Raw genomic sequence first — 18,474 nt, forward strand, 5'->3', positions numbered from 1 at the left:
AAAATTGGATTTCAATTAGAGTAGAATCTGCCAAAAGGAATTCTTTCTTCAACACTGAAGTAACTAAATAATAGAAAGAAGTTAAAATTAATTTCCTTCCACAGACAGTAACTGATGCTAGATCAATTGTTAATTTTAAAACGGATTGACAAATTTTTGTGAACCAAATGTATTAAGGGGTAAGAGGCAAAGCTGGTTTTATATAGTTGTGTCGCAGATTGGACCCAGTCTCATCAAATGGCTGAATATGCTTGGGGTGCTAAATGTTTCTTCTGACCCGGTACATTTTATAAGTAATGGTCCAAGAGAAAATCTCTTGTTATGTTTCCAAAAGTTTACTTCACAGTCCACCTCCAGCAGCAATTAGCAAGCTCTCCTCACAGTGAAGAACTAAACAGGCATAAAGGAGTTCTTGCTGAGATTTTCTCGCATGACTTAAAGCTCAACCTTCACTGTTGATGGAAATAAATTGCGTTTGAAGGCACGGTTACGTCATTGCTTTGCTAAACATGTCTGATGATATGGGAAACATCTTCACCATATGCTCGAGGTGACAAAGGACCTCCGAAGCAGCCAAGATATCTTGTCAGGATTTCAACCCCACTCTTACCAATAATATTCCCGAAAATTTTCTCAGGACTTCACCTAACAACAGTGAATGCTGCACTGTTTGATCTTACAGGAGACTTTCTAGGAGTCACCAGGAGAAAGGGAGCATTCGGTATTGTACAATGGTGTCACTGCTGAGTTGTTATGGGTTCATCTGTGGTGTCTCTATTGTCAGGAGCTTGAATCTTGCATGTTTAATTATGAACCGCGTATTATTAATCTTTAGCTATTTACAGATCCCAGGCATTGCCACGCCTGCTGCTGCAATAGACAGGCTACTTCCAGAGTATTCTCCCTAAGTCTATTACTATGTGACTCTACACATCATACTGTGGGTAGCACTATTCTCCAGTACCATGCTAACCCTTATTCTGCTGAGCACCTTTTTAATTCCAGTGACATGCAGGCAAATATAACATTATTCAACACTTTTACTGGAATTGTACACTTCACTGCCCAACATAGTGTGTTCCAAAGGGATGTTCCAAAATGGCATGGATGGAATTCCTGCCAGGATCTTGCACGCCCCGACCTGCCTGTGAATTTAAAGTGGGGGGAGCAGGGCCTCAGCTGCCTGTTCCTCTATTAATGTCCTTACTGGCTACTTAAGGGCCTTTTCTCATCCAGTCTACCCTCCCCAGAACCTCTGATACTTTCCTTCACTGTGATTCATGAGACTTAGTCTTTGACCACTGCAGCACACTGGATCGGCTGGGGTACAGTCGGCTGATTAGCCTGCAGCTGTCCAAGGCAGAATTTAAGTGCATTTGGAAGTCCTGCCTGCTGCCAATCAACACCCAACTGAGTGTGAGCCGGTAACAGGCCCATCAGAGAGGGGCTGAGCTCCCCATCGACTCTCTGGATAACGGTTGCTGAATGCTCACTGTCTTTCAGGCCTTGGTCACCAGCATCTTATCAGAGGTTCCGGAGAAGGCATGGGAGGATGAGATGAGCCACAGGACGGAGAGAGAGAGAGAGACTGGAGGATGAGGTGGACTCTTTCCCTCAATGCAGGTGCAGTATATCCCTCCTCCATCAAGACCTCCAGTGCCTGTAAGTCCCAACCTCCTGTCCCTAAACCATCCTGAAGTGCTTCATTTTGTGTCAGTTAACACATTAACACACATTCAGTAGAAGTGAGTATTTAAAGTTTATTTATTTGTCTCACAAGTAGTCTTACATTAACACGGCAATGAAATTACTGTGAAAATCCCCTAGTCGCCACACTTCCGGCGCCTTTTTGGGTACACTGAGGGAGAATTTAGCATGGCCAATGCACCAAATCATTAGCAGAACACCCACTCACCTTTTCCCCTTTTAACCAAAGTAACCTAGCTTGCCTAGAAAAGTTTAATCAGCAGCATATATTGCTTACTAGCAGCCGCAATGCTATCTCTTTAACGGGGAATTTCTGACATAGAGAGTCCGTGAGACAGCCTGAATTTTCTTGAAAGCTCTCAAATGAGGCAAAACAAGAGCCTTTAAGCATTCTGAGCAGAAAGCTGCTGTGACAGCAAGATTGCGGCACTATTGACGTTATTTGTCGATGTGCATTTTGAAAAACCTATTAGAAGTTAATCAGATGGGTGAGCACATTGTTTCAATAATCTAAAAATCCTTCATGTTGAAAAGACTCATGCATAAAGATATCGCATGAGGTAGAGGCCGAAGAATTGATATTGATCACCATGCGGACAGCAGGAACTGTACACGTAAATGGATTAATCTCGCATTAGTAAGGCACGGCTGATATTGATGCAAATCCAAATTTTAATAGACTTTCTCTTAACCTTATTCCAAATCAATCATATGGAAAATCTGACAGGCTGGCAGAGTGATAAGCGAAATGAAAGTTTGATGCATCTGTTGGGAGGATGTCCTGGGTTAAAGGTTATCTGGAATAATCATTTTGAAATCATAGCGCCCTTCTAATTGAGATGAGAAGCCTTCCTCTGACATCATCCAGAGACTCGGTGTGATATATATCCTTGTAATTCAAGTGCTTTCATGTTGCTTGGTCTCCTTTCAGCAGCCGATAGAGGCTGCAGGCTGGATTTTAAGATTGCAGTTTAAGTGAGGTGGGTGAGTGGGAGTGGGTGCTGGCGTGGAGTGTCAGCTTTGTGGCACACAGATCCAGAAGTGTGGCATTGCAGGAATCCTGACCAGTTGCGTCATAGAATCCTTACAGTGCAGAAAGAGGCCATTTGGCCCATCGAGTCAACATTGACAACAATCTCACCCAGTAACCCAACAAATTTACCCTACTAATCCCCCTGACACTGAAAGGGGCAATTTAGCATGGTCAATCACCCTAAGCCGCATAACTTTGGACTGTGGGAAGAAACTGGAGCACCCAGAGGAAACCCATGTGGACACGGGGAGAATGTGCAAACTCCAAACAGGCATTCACCCTAGGTCAGACTCGAACCTGGGTCCCTGGCACTGTGAGGCAGCAGTGCTAACCACTGTGCCACTGTACCACCCATTGATGATGTGATGATGACCCATTTGATATGATTTCAACTCCAATATTTAAAGGGAAACTTCAAACATGCACTTTGGAGGAGTAGGGGCTGGGAAGGGAAAGAGAGGGGTGAATTGCACCAAGGAGGACAAAGGCTGAACCTCGGCTCAGTGACACCTGCCCTGAATATGGTAGTCTGGGGATTGGAGTGGGGACACTGTGAGGGCCTGGAGGGAAATGCTCTTCCCAAGTGATGGGAGGAGAAGGTTGGCAGGGGATAACAAGAAGATGCGGTTGGAAGTAGCAGAGCTACAGGATCATGGTACCATGTTCCTGCATGCAGCATAGGAAATGATTCAGCTACCTAAGCGGGGCAGGAAAGACCTACATTACCCTAACCCTGTACTCTTCCTTCTTAAACCTACCCCAGCCTATCACTCTACATACCAATCTATCTTGCAGGTACATCCTTCCCTCTCTGCTTGTACATTTTATCAGATCGCCACCTGTCATTACACACACACACACACACACACACACACACACACACACACACACACACACACACACACACACACACACACACACACACACACACAACTCCTACCATGAGACAACCATTCCCGGTGGCATCACAACCATCCTCATTGCATTAGCTGAAGATGTTGATTGGATTGGTGACCTTTATATTGAACTATAGCTGCTTCTCCAACCACATAAATGAGAAAAGATCTATAGTGGTCAGTTTAGTTTTGGCACTGAGGTGACTGAGGTTAAAGAGCTTTCCATCTAGACGGTATTTAACATTGATATCAGAGGGGTGTTTGATGAGGTGAATATCCACTGTTAGGTAAAGCATAATTAGTATGGGGACTATCATCTAGCTTTGCTTGACCCCACCTGGATTTTGAAGGCCTCTGTTTCAGATTGCCTACAAGGTTGTTGTATCATATTGTCATGAAGCCAATTCAGCCTTCTACAAACGATAGCAGCAATTGTTTGATAACAAAGACACCAGCATGTCAACAAAGCTCCTAGGCCCAGATTTTCACAAGGCCGGAAAGACTCTGCTCCTTAGCCAAAATGGCAAAGGAGCCCCAGTTCTGGAATTCCTGCCCCCAAACTTGGCATCCACCATTTTCACTAAGAAAATGGGGGGTGAGGGGAGAAAATCTGGGAGCAGATTGTACTTTACATGTCCATGATTCATGGAGACAGTCAAAATTGCAGTTGTCTTCAATTAGGACAGACAATTTTTGTAATTAGAATGTCTAAAATGTGACTAGTGGGCTTTAAACCATTGAGGAACAGATCCAGATTTGATGAGAGGACCATTGAACAAAGGATCGTATCCTTTTTGAAGCCAGCTTCACTCACATTCAGGAAAACCTCCAGCAAAGTCAACCTTGATGGATCGGACTCTATGACAGATAACCAAAAAGCATCTCCCTTGCAATTCCTGTTTTTCCAACTCCCAAATGGCCAGGGGGATGAGAGAGGAATCGACAAAGAAACCACTTTACAGACACTCCGAAGCTCCTCTTAAAGCATGGCAGCATTGATATTAATGACTGGGAGGAGCTTGCTACCAATTGTTCAGAATGGTGACAACTTGTCCATCAAGCTACACCGCGCTCTGAGTTATAACATCATCTCAATGATGAGACAGAGAAGGAAGCAAATCTGAATCCCAGTATTTCATTGGACATTTTGCCCCAAGGTCTGTGGGTTGAGAATCACCCTGCTCATTCACATGAGGGTCTATGGCAGAAACTCGTGATCCTGAACCAATGTCATCCTCGAATTGAGGGACAACTGACAAGGACAGGCTATCAGCTGAAAATTATATAACGCAATCTGTAATTTCCCTCTGAAATATTACCAAGGCTGGAGATAATCCCTGGTTCAATGAAGAGTGTAGAAGGGACACACTGGGGGCAGCAACAGGCATATATTAGAATGAAATTCAACCTGGAACAACTATACAGGTACAATCAATGTGCCATAAGCAGCAGGCTACATATTGAGTGGTCTCATAAGTTACAGATCAGAGTGAAACTCTGCTGCCCTGCCTCACTCCAAATGATGGTGGACAACAAAAGGATGGGACCCATAAACATCTCCATCCCTGACCAGCATATAAGTGGAAGAGACATGGCTGAAACATTTTCAATTGCAACTGTTTTGAGTGGATAATCCCTGTCAACCACCTTCCCAGATCTCTGCCATCATAAATCCCAGTGAATGGCCAATTCATCTCACCTTTTGAGTTATTAAGACTGTACTGGACACAGCAAAGGTTATGGGCCCTCTTGACATCCTGGTTATTCTGCTGATGACCTATGCACCAGTGCTAGCCACTCCCCTAGAGCAATTCCCTGAAGGAATGAAGAAATATTTAGGTCCATGTCTTGTCGCAGTTTTGTTCTAGGTATGGAGGCATGAACGGAATGGAAAGGGAGAGGTGAGTGTAGATTCCACTGATACCAAGTACCTGACAGATAAGGCACTGAGGGGCTGTAGCAAAACCAGTAAATGGAGGTCAAAGTCAAAGTCTCCAATGGTTAGACACAAACTGGAAACAATGGAATTGGTTCTGGTGGTTGGAGGCTGACTATCACCATCCCAGGGCACTTCAGGAGTTCCTCAGGGAAGCATCCTTAGTTCAGACATCTTCAGATGCTTCATCAATGGCCCTTCCTCCATCATCATTGATGATGATTAATGATTCCAGTCTTCAGTTCCATTTTTAACACTTCTAAAAAATTAAATAGCTGCAGGATTTGGAGAATATTCAGGTTTACACCATATTCACACCATAACAAGCGAACATATTGAACAAGAGAAAGCTCAGTCATCTCCCCATGATTGTCATTGCCAAGTCTCTCACTATTAGCACTATTCAGCTGAACTGAACCAGCCATATTAACACTGGAATTGCTGCAGTAAGGTAGAGGTTGGTTACTTTGTGATGAGTGGCTCACCTTATGTCTGTTCACCATTTAAAAATGCACAAAGTAAATCTAATAGAGTCACAGGGTGTGATCTTACTGGCTGTTCATGAGACACTCCCACTGCAGCGAGGTTGGAAAACTTGGCACCCAGCCAAATCCCCGTTCACTGCACTGGGATGGTAAATTCCCGCCGGCGTGAGTGGCTGTAACCGGCCATTGAGTCACAGAGGCATACAGCGGGGAAAAGAATCAATGGCGGTATCCCTAGCCCCCACGTCTGCTCCCTGCTACCATCACAAATAAATGAGTCATCGATCCTCCACAAGAGACTCCCACTAGGGACTGGCACAGTTTGGCACTGTCAGGTTGGCACCACGCCAAGGGAGCAGTTCCAGGGCACTGTCTGGCCATGTCCCTCTCCCCGGGGCTATAACCACCTTTATATCCCCAGGGATGATCCCATGACAGGTCCAGGTCTGGGTGAACCTGTAGTAAACCCCACTGACATGATGTCAAGTTGACGAGATATGAAAATTATGCCTAGTGGGCACTATATGATGGCGGGGAGTGTATTAAAATCAGGTTCTGCCTGTTGTGGATATGAATCTGATTATTCTGCTGGAAAAGTCGTGGTAAAGATTGGAAATCGCAATCTCACCAATGAGATCCGCGACCCCTGGGTTTTGCCAGATCTCAAGCTAGAGAGCACAGGATCAAGATTGCCCCCATATTTTCACAATTTCTCTTTCGGTGTTAATCATATAAGATTGATACTTAATAAAAATTATGTGCCATTGCTGAGCTTATTGAACTTACTCTTTGCAGATTGCATTGAATGCTACCAATCACCATGGAGACCTATTTGGAGTTATGAGAACATTTTATACCATTGCCAGCAGAACCCTCCTCCAGCCTGTTTACAACATTTCAGTTGACTCTGCGAGCTTTGCCAAAAAGCTATTATTTTATAACAGAAGGACAAAATATTGTTTCAAATGTTTGTAACCTCTTGGATATTTTTCAGAATCTCAACAAAGGAATTATGGAAAAAAAGTAGGGACTTGTTTTCAGTTACGTTCTTTCAGAGGAACATAGGACTAGGAGTAGGCCATTCAGCCCATCGAGCCTACTCTGCCATTCATAGCTGATCATCCACTTCACTTTTTCCCAAACTCTTCCTATGTCCCTTTATATCATTGGCATTTAGAAATCTATCAATCTCTGCTTTAAACACACTCAATGACTGAGCTTCATAGAGAATTCCAAAGATTCACAACCTTGTGAGTAAAAGCTTCCCTTCATTTTGGTCCTAGGTGGCTTCCTCCTTATTTTGAAATTATGTCCCCTGGTTCTAGATTCCCAACTGAGGGAAACATTTTAGCTGCATCTACCCTGACATTCTTTTAGATATCAGATCAACACTCATACCCATTTACCTCTATTTGTGCCTTTAAATCATCTACCTTGTTGTGAATGGTCAAATAGAGTGCCCTCACTGTAGCCTTTTTGATATTATTCAGCATTTTATGTTTAATTGATGCTCGCTCTAACTTTTGTCTGCCTTCTAATTTCACTAGCCGCTTCTTTACTTCCCATTACCAACTGTATTCTCTTATTATCTGAGCTGTTCCTCAGGCCCTCACCCACCTCCTGCCAAGCTAATTTAAACACTTTCCAATAGCACCAACAAATCTCCTTGCAAGGATCTTAGACCCGATTCTGCTGAGTTGTAACCAGTCCAGCTTGTATAGGTCCCATCTGCCCCAGAGCTGGCCCCAAAGCCTCCGAAATCTGATGCCCTCCCTCCTACATCAATCCTTCAGCTGTGCTGACACAGTGGTTGGCACTGCTGCCTCACAGTATCAGTGGCTCGGGTTCAGTTCCCAGCTTGGGTGACCGTCTGTGTGGGGTATGCACATTCCCCCTGTGTCTGCATGGGTTCCTTCCAGGTGCTCTGGTTTCCTTGCACAATCTGAAAGATGTGCTGGTTAGGCGCATTGGCCATGCTAAATTCCTCCTCAGTGTACCGGAACAGCCGCTGGAGTGAGGTGACTAGGGGATTTTTACAGTAACTTCATTACAGTGTTAATGTAAGTCTACTTGTGACACTGATAAATAAACTTCTATAACTTTGCAGAATCCTCCTATTACTCAATAGCACATGGCACTATGAGCAATTCTGAGATCATTGCTTTTGAGGTCCTGCGTTTTAATTTCACTCCAAACCCCCTCTGCTTTCAAGACCTCATCCTTCTTCCTACCTAAGTCATTAGCAGCAATGTGGCCCATGACCTCTGGTTGTTCATCGTCTCCCGGATGTGCTGCAACTGCTCGGTGACATCCTTGACCGTGACACCAGGAAGACTACACACCATCCTGGAGACACATTTACAACTGCAGTGATGTCTATCTGATCCCCAACTATGGAACTCCCTATTACTGTTGATCTCTCATTCTTCTGCCTCTCCTGCGCAGCTGAGCCACCCAAGATGTCTCAGAATAGGCTCTGACTGAACTTCCCCGAGAAACAATCATCCCCGTTAAGTTCACAGATGACAGGAAAATTGAAGGAAGCCTCACTATTTACAGGACAATGTGGGTGGGCTAGTCAGATGGGCAGAACAGTGGCAAATGGGAATTTAACCCTGAAAAGAATGAGGTTCTTTTGGGGTTTTTGGGGGGGAGAACTAACAAGGCAAGGGAATACACAATGAATGGTAGGATGCTGGGAAGTACAGAAGACTCTAGGGATCTTGGGGTGCATGTTCGCAGTTGTCTGTAGCTAGTAGGACAGATAGACAAGATAGTTAAGGAGACATATGGAATTTTTGCCTTTGTTAGATGAGACAATGAATGTAGGAGTAGGGAGGTTATGATGAAGCTGTATAAAATACTTGTTAGGCCGTAACTAGAGCAATGTGTACAGTTCTAGTCACCGCACTGTAGGAAGAATATCATTACACCGGGAAGGGTACAAAGGAGATTCACCAGAATGTTGTCTGGGCTGGAGCTTTTCCGCAATAAAGAGAGGCTGGATGGTCTGAGGTTATTTTCTTTAGAGTAGAAAAGGCTGAGTGGGTCCTGATCGACGTGTACAAAATTATGAGGGACATAGGATAAACAGGAAGGGACATACTTTACATGTCATTAATAAGCTCCAGGTGCTATCATCTAGGTTCACTTACCTTAACCTCCTCGGTGGTCGAGGGGCTCACCAGTGAGAATCACAGATGGTCCCTACCAATAGGGACCAGACTTAATGGTCATGCCAGTGAGACCAGAGGCCGTTGGCTCCCCCCTCCTCAGGTTGTCGAGGTTAGGTCAGGCAGTGCCCAGAGTGGCACACTGACACTGCCAACATGGCACCCTGGCACTGCCCCTGGCCACGCTGGTTGTGCCAAGGGGGCGGGGCCTGATGGGACAGGGCCTGAGGGGATGGATCCTGATAAAGGATGGGGCCTGACAGGGGTAAGGCAGGGGGAGTTCTGTAGCAGGGAGGAAAGAGGGAACTCTGGAGGGTGGGGCAGGAATGGGAAGCGTGTTGACAGGCCTGGGCTGCGATTGTGGTGGAGGGTGTTGGCGAGATGGGCTGAGCTCTGCAGTGGTGGCGATTTGGGGATGGGGGGGGCTGCGACCGAGGTCCAGGGTAATGATCAAGACGGAGTGGGATTGGGGAGGGAGGGATGCAGTGATGGAGTGGGGGGGGGGAGTGATATACACAGTATACTGGGAGACGGGATGCCAGTGCAGTGGTGCCCCTAGAGCTCAGCAGCCATCTTCACAGGCAAGCTAAATCTCTGCCCCCTACTGACAAGAATTGCATGATGGCTCCTGTTATGCACAGAGTGCCGTAAATTCATGTTCCCTACCTCGCTGACATTTAGAATTTTTTTCAGAATATTCTACCCTATGAATCTATGATTATGACTCACCCAGTATCTACATGGAAAACTGATTAGCAAGCGAGATAGACTCAGGATACTCCGCACTGCCTGGTTGGATCTCTTCAACTGCCTGGCAGTCACCCTTTCCCTCTCTGCTTGCCTGCTGACAGAAAGGTCACAACACAGGAGGTGGCCCAACTTGTCTTGTCCATGCCGGTATGATGACACCTGAGCGCCCTTCCTAATCCCATCTTCCCACACCCTGCCCATAGCCCTGTAGCTTACTATTAATGAAAAATGGCAGTCCAAGGTTATTCTTTGTATCCCTGGCAGCGTGGAGTAATTTTGTACTAATGGCATTTTTTTGTGCTATTGCCTGGGTCTCTTAAATCACCAAGCATTCCTGTTTTAAACAAGGAGTTGTCTGAGGGGAATGGAGGGTATGGAAACTCAATCATTGTTTTCCTGCTGGCTTTTTAAAATGGCTGCCCCAATGCCAAGATGGGTACTGCTGATCTCTATGAAAGATTGTTCAGTGGGAGCCCAATTTACTGTGACATCGGATAGTGTCCAGTTTTTGTCTCCCTATTTGAGGAAGGACGTGGTGATGTTCAAGGCAGTTCAGAGGAGGTTCACCAGATTGAATCCAGGGACGAAGGGGTTAATGCATGAGGAGAGATTAAACAGTTTGGGTATATTAGCTGGAGTTTAGAAAGATAAAAGGGGATGTGACGAGGTATATAAAATTTTAAACAGGATTGCTAAAGTAAATGTAGACCAAATGTTTCCTCTTATGGGCCAGACGAGAACAAGAGGTCACAGGTATATTATTTATTTGTTTACCAGTGTCACAGTTAGGCATATATTGACACTGCAATGAAATGACTGCGAAAATCCCCTAGTCGCCACACTGTGGCGCCTATTCAGGTACACTGAGAGAGAATATAGCGTGGCCAATGCATCTTATCAGCACGTCTTTCGGACTGTGGGAGGAAACTGGAGCAAACCCATGCAGACATGGGAAGAATGCACAGACTCCATACAGACAGTGATCCAAGCCGGAATTGAACCTGGGTCCCTGGAGCTGTGAGGCAGCAGTGCTAACCATTGTGTCACTGCTCTGCCCACATAGGTATAGGTTGAGAGATGGCAGATTTAAAACTGAGATGAGCAGGAACTATTTCTCACAGAGGGTGGTGAATTTGTGGAACTTGCTGTCCCATAGTACGTGGAATCTGTATTTTTGAATGTTTCAAGAAGGCAATAGATATATTTCTAATTTTAAAAAAAAAGATAAGGCGATCAGGTGGATTTGAGACCAGGGTGAATCATTGAATCCCTACAGTGCAGAAGGAGGCCATTTGGCCCATCGAGCTTACATTGGCAACAATCCTACCCAGGCCCTATCCCTGTAATTACATTGACACTAACTGACAATTTAGCATAGCCAATCAACCTAAAATCTTTGGACTGTGGGAGGAAACAGGAACACCCAGAGGAAACCCATGTAGACACAGGGAGAACGTGCAGACTCCACAGAAACAGCCACCCTAGGCAGGAATTGAACGCAGGTCCCTGGAGCTGTGAGGCAGCAGTGCTAACCACTGTGCCACCCTAAGAGATAGCTGAGAGATTGAATGGCGAGCAGGCTGGAAGGGCTGAATTTGCCCACTTCTGCTCCTAATTCCTGTTTCTATCCCGACTTTAAAAAAAAATCTGCATCTCTAAATGTACCGCATAATTATGATGTGTTTAGTGGCAGCTGTGAATGGAATTGGCGCAGCCAGTGCCAACAAAACACATGGGGCCGCCTCCGCTGTGCCGTCTCTGCCTCGGGCTGCTGCAGAGTCGTGAGATTTGCAGAAGAGACAGGTAAACCTCTGGCTAACGAGAGGTAAAATTCTGCCTCGTGCGTCCATCTCGTGCCAAGCCTCGAGGTTAGGTCTGTCAGTCTAAGGCAGCCTCACAAAGAGCACTTTCACGATTTATATCCAGGGAATCATTTAAATGAATAAATGGAATGGCATTGCTGAAATATTCAGTAGAAGTTTCCATTGTATGCTGAGCTTTAAAATCATTTCCATCCCGGGGCTAATAATTTACTGATATTTATCATTAATTGGCTTAAATATTTGTTTTTTTTATTTCTAATTAGGCATGTTTTATTAAGCAGTATTTGAATCAGGCATTAAGGTTGCATATGTTACACCGTTGGATTCACTTTTCTATTTGCTCTTAACTGCTGTAAATGAACTGAATGAAAACTTTTTGAGACTGTATTTAGTATTACAACACACCAGGTACAAATGTTTCCATTCCACTTTGGGGCTGGCTTCCATCTGTGACAGAACACAGGCACTATTTCAGTGCCCCACAGAGGCAAATAGAAGCAAAAGATTAACAAGTATCTGGGATTCCTGCTTGCAGTTACAACATTTCAATCATCTCATGAACTGGAATTGCTCCAGCAATAATCCTTGCAAAGACTGGGGGGCATTTATTTAGGATATTTCTAACATACCTGATTGTTCCTGATACAAGCAATGTACAGCACAGAAATAACATTGGGTTTATAAAATCCTTGCCAGGGTGAATACTCAACAAGAGACTTCTCCCAGCTCTCTTTATCTCATTCATAAAGCCATAGTGTCAGAGAGGTTTACAGCATGGAAGCAGGTCCTTCAGCCCAACTTGTTCATGCCACCCCTTTTTTTTAACCACTAAGCTAGTCCCAATTGCCTGCGTTTGACACATATCCCTCTATAATCATCCTGCCCATGTAACTGTCTAAATGCTTTTTAAAAATTTACCACGAATTTAGCAGGAATTTAGCATGTCACAACAATGCACTGTTCCACAATTCCAATTACTACTGTCATCTGAAAGGCCTCTTGCACAGAAAACTATTTCAATGGTTAAAATATTGCCAATAGTGCGAGTTCAAATAACCGTTTGTGACCTTAAATGCCAAGGCAATATTTTAAAAGCTGCCCAATATTTTCCTTTTGACGAGGTTTTAAAAAAAGCTTAAAAGTTTATGTATTAGTGTCACATGTAGGCTTAACGATTTATTTCTTCTCCCTTATATGTTTAGCTTCTCTTAAATGCATCCATGCTATTTGCCTCAAGTACTTTTTGGCATAGTGAAATCCACGTTCTAATTACTGTCTGAGAAAATAATTTTCTCCTGAATTCCTTGGGTGTCCATCTGTGTGGACTGTGCATATTCTCCCGGTGTCCACATGGGTTTCCTCCGGGTGCTCTGGTTGCCTCCCACAGTTCAAAAATGTGTAGTTAGGTGCGTTGGCCATGCTAAATTGAACCTTCGTGTACAAAGTTGTGTAGGTTGGGTGGATTAGTCATGGTAAATGCGCAGCATTATGGGGATAAAGTATAAGGTGAGGTAAGGTGCTCTTTCAGAGAACTGGTGCAGACTTGATAAATCGAGTGGCCTCCTTCTGCACTGTAAGGATTCTGTAATTCTATGGATTCCCTGTTGGATTTATTAGTGACTATTTTATAATTGTGGCCTCCATTTCTGGTCCAAGCCTCCCAAACCAAATGGGATAGGTACTTGAGAGAAATAAACTTGTAGTACTAGGGGGATTGAGTAAAACCAATCCCCCCCGCCCTGCCTTAGTGATTATGATTGGACAACGTGAACTGAATCCTTGGACAATTAGATTCTTATAGGTGTTTAATGCGTTTTGTGCCTAAAATGCAACCTTAGCAATCATATATAAGAAGTACACTTTTATAAACAATGGCATCAATGGGGAATAGCTGCCATGCTATGTCATCTATATGTTTGTTTTATTCATTCATGGGATATAGGCATTGTTGGCTGGCCAGCATTTATTGCCAATCCTTAGTAGCTCTAGCAGTTGAGAGCCAACCACACATTACTGTGGCTCTGGAGTCACATGTAGGCCAGACCAGATAAGGACAGCAGGTTTCCTTCTCTAAAGAACATTAGTGAACCAGATGGATCTTTTTGACAATGTGTTCAAGGTCATCAGTCTATCCTTAATTCCAGATTTTTAAAAAATTGAACTCAAATTCCACCATCTGCCATGTTAGGATTCAAACCCGGGTCCCCAGAACATGAGATGAGTTGTGGATTAATAGTTTAGCAATAATTCCACTCTGCCATTGCCCCACAAATTAATCTAGCTAACATGGCAAAATTGGCACAGAATAGTACGGGGTGCATAGAGACACACCACTAAAGTAACAGAAACATTGTATAAAACCTCGATACACTAAAATGACTAAAACAAGGCATGAAATAAATAGCTGTTTAATAATCATTGAAATTTAAAACCCTTGAAAACCATTTTATATTACATTGCAAACTAAAGCCAGACGATACTAAGAAAGGCACAGCAGCGTTCAACGGCAATGCATGTAAATATTATTCAAATGACACATTTGAATAATTTATGGCGTTTTTAAAATTTTTATGAGGCAAAGATGTGCCAGGCGATTGAAGAATCAACCCTTGCAAACTTCCTACTGTGTCTTTCCAAACACGCTCCACTGGGACTGCCTGATATTCAACTCGCACAATTGTTCACAGGCATTGGATATCATAACACGGGGCTAAGTGTTTGTAATATAAGAAACTGGAACGAGATTTCCCGCAGAAAATGTGAATGTTGTCCACGAACCCAGGCCACTCTGAAGCAACCAAGATACCGATATGGTGTTTGGGAGACAGCCAGCAAAGGATAAGTTACTGCTTACCGACTAGAATGCCTTTGCAATTAATAAAATAATCCAGTGGAACAGCTGAAGAAAGGGAATAAGGAATGATTTCTTTTTTTTACTTTAGCTAGATACTTTTGAGTGTACTCATGAATGTCAGGGAACTTACCACAGCAAATGATCCACTTGCTGGGCTCTGCAAGGTTCCATCATGTGCGTGTAAGGGTCATTTCACTGATCACCGCTCCTGGCAGGGAATGTTGCTCGAAAGCATTGCAGGTTGGAGATTTGGTACCACAATATTGTCAGCCTATGTCTCAGCTGCTCTCCCTGAAAACTGGTGATGTTCAATCGCTGATTTTATCATGTCCTCTGCTAATGTTAGATGTAACCTTCTATCTATTGCAGTTGTTTACGGTGGCACAGTGGTTAGCACTGCTACCTCACTGTGCCAGGGACCTGGATTCGATTCCCAGCTTGGGTTACTGCCTGTGTACAGTCTGCACGTTGTCTGTGTGGGTTTCTTCTGGATACTCCAGTTTCCTCTGAAAAGATGTGCTGGTCAGTTGCGTTGGTCATGCTAAATTCTCCCTCAGTGTACCTGAACAGGTGTCAGATTCTGATGACTGGGGGACTTTCACAGTAACTTCATTGCAGTGTTAATGTAAGCCTACTTGTGACACTAATAAAAAAAGTGAAAATAATTTTTTGAATGAAATGTTTAAATGAAGTCTTGCATCCCTTCTCGTGCGGCCATTATAGATCCAACAACATTGCTCGAAGCAGAGCGTGGAGTTCTCCTGCTGGACAGGCCTGTGTTTCTCATTTAATCGACAACGCCAAAAGAAAGATTAACCCATCCTTTATCTCAGTGCTCTTAGATGTTACTGGCATCAATTAGCTGCTAGCTTCTCCCTACATAACAGTCACTGCACTTTATATCAAAACAGCTCACTGTGGAAAGTGCTGTGAGAGGTCACGTTGACGCACAAACACAAGTATTTCCTTCTTAAAATGTAAAAATATACCCATCTCTTACATTCTGATTTATAGTCTGCTCATGAATTACACTTAGAAGTGTCTTGTGGTCTCAAAACAAACTCAGTCGATATAAATGTCAAATGTTTTGATGTGATGGTGTGATGGCAATGAAGAAGTTCTCAGGATATGGATGTTTGGCCTTTAATCTGCTGCCTACTTCAGACTATAGCTTAAAGGTTGCAATCAGTGTAGAGGGTTACAGTAATTCAGGGTAATGCTGGCATGTGGTATAATTGCTCTCCGCACCGTGATCCACATCAGATGGCCACGAAAGGCGACTGTTATGTACAAACGCATGCACCCAAAACAATTTTTAGGGCGGCACAGTGGTTAGCAATGCCAGGGACCTGGGTTCGATTCCCGGTTTGGATCACTGTCTGTGTGGAGTTTGCACATTCTCCCCGTATCTGCGTGGGCTTGCTACTATTGCTCCGGTTTCCTGCCACACCAAATTGCCCCTTAGTGTCAGAGAAATTAGCAGAGGTTACAGGCCTGGATGGGATTGTTGTCATAAGAACATAAGAACATAAGAAATAGGAGCAGGAGTAGGCCATCTAGCCCTTCGAGCCTGCCCCGCCATTCAATAAGATCATGGCTGATCTGTCGCTGCTCAGTTCCACTTTCCCGCTTTCTCCCCATAACCCTTAATCCCCTCTCTTATCAAAAACCCATCAACCCGCGTCTTAAAAATATTTAGCAAGGCAGCCTCCACCACTTCAACGGGCAGAGAATTCCAGAGATTCACCACCCTTTGAGTGAAGAAGTTCCTCCTCAACTCCGTTCTAAACCGCCCCCTTTTTATCTTGAGGCTGTGCCCCCTCGTCCTACTGTCTTTTTTGAGCGGGAAGAGTCTCTCCACCTCTATCCTATCCAACCCATTCATCATCTTATACGTCTCAATGAGATCTCCCCTCATTCTTCTAAACTCTAACGAGTACAAGCCCAGTTTATTCAGCCTCTCCTCATAGCTCAACCCCCTCAACTCCGGTATCAGCCTAGTAAACCTCCTCTGCACTCCCTCCAAGGCCAAAATATCTTTGCGCAGGTGCGGCACCCAAAACTGCACACAGTACTCCAGCTGCAGCCTCACCAATGCCCTATACAGCTGCAGCAAGACCTCCCTACTCTTATATTCAATCCCCCTTGCTATGAAGGCCAGCATCCCATTCGCCTTCCTGACCACCTGCTGCACCTGCAAGCTGGGTTTTTGCGACTCATGCACAAGGACCCCGAGGCCCCTCTGCAGCGTCGCCTGCTGCAGTTTTTCACCCCGTAGGTAATAGTCCTTCCTACCATTCTTCCTACCAAAGTGGACCACCTCACACTTGCCAACATTAAATTCCATTTGCCATTTCCTGGCCCATTCGCCCAGCCTATCTAGATCCTTCTGCAGACTCTCCACACCCTCCGCACAATTTGCCGTTCCCCCAATCTTGGTGTCATCAGCAAATTTCGACACCCTACACTCGGTTCCCTCCTCCAGATCATCTATATAAATGGTAAAAAGCTGAGGCCCCAGCACCGACCCCGGGGCACTCCACTAGTCACCATCCGCCAATCCGAATAGCACCTGTTGACCCCCACTCTCTGCCTCCTATTTGACAACCAATCCTCTATCCACGCTAACACCCTACCCCCAACTTCATGTCCCTCGACCTTCTGCAGCTTGATAGGCTGAATGGCCTCTTTCTGTACTGTAGCGATTCTTTGATTCTAAAACATGGTTTAGGACAATCAACGTTAACAATGGTGGCACAATGGGGAACAACCGAGAGGTGGGGGGGAGGGGGAATGGGGGAGGGGATGGGGGGAGCGGAATGGGGGGAAGGTGGGGGGGGGGGCGGAGTCCAGAACATCGTATCTGGCATTCAGTTTGGATAAGCTAAAGCAGAGAAGGGTTGGCAGAGATGTAAGTTATATGAAAATGCTCAGTGACCTGTTTCACCATCATGTTACTCCTTACATTTATTGGTTGCAGCAGAATGTGGGAGAGTGGTGTGGACAAGGAAATGATTGACTGTAACCATAACGGCAGAGTTGTGATGGGATGACCGCTTGACAACCTCTTTGATCCGGACTTCACTTCCAATCAGAGGCAGACTTGCGATGAAACACATAGTACTGCAGCATGGGCCCCAGCCAATGGGGGTCCTTGAAACTGAGAGGTGACTGTGGGAGCACCAACCAGAGCCCGGCAGCTCTGAATTCGCTGATAAGCTCATTCGAATTTCTTGAGCCTATCAGCAAGCAATGGAGGACAAGGTTGGGATCCAATTGGTGGTGTCCATTCAGAGTAGGAGAACAATATCTGTCCCAGTTGAGAGGTGGTGGGTGACCTGAGCACAGTTTGGACAGATCTCTTGATTATGTGGTCTGAAGTTTCTGAACTTTTTACCATGAGTAAAGTTGCAGCCTTCCAACATTCAGACTGGCAAACTGAGGTCACGGACCCTACAATGGGCGTGAACCTGTAAGGCCTTTTGTGAGGGCCAAGGAGATAATGTTGGCCAATGGCTATCGCGGGAGGTTGGCAGTTGAAAGAACCGAGGCCAGGCCTGGCCAGATAGCCAGCATGTGGAGATGCCGGCGATGGACTGGGGTAAACATAATAAGAAGTCTCACAACACTAGGTTAAACTCCAACAGGTTTATTTGGTAGCAAACACCACTAGCTTTCGGGGCAGATAGCCAGCAGCAGCTCGGACAGGCCTGATAAAACCTGAGCTAGATGATTCATCTTTTTCTTATTTACTTCTTCCCTTATCATTGCTTATTCTGAATGTAAAGGCACATTTGCCAGCATCGCAAGCACTTCC

The sequence above is a fragment of the Carcharhinus amblyrhynchos genome, chromosome 22, assembly GCF_965287045.1.
Source record: "Carcharhinus amblyrhynchos chromosome 22, sCarAmb.v2.hapA, whole genome shotgun sequence".
Classification (NCBI taxonomy): Eukaryota; Metazoa; Chordata; class Chondrichthyes; order Carcharhiniformes; family Carcharhinidae; genus Carcharhinus; species Carcharhinus amblyrhynchos.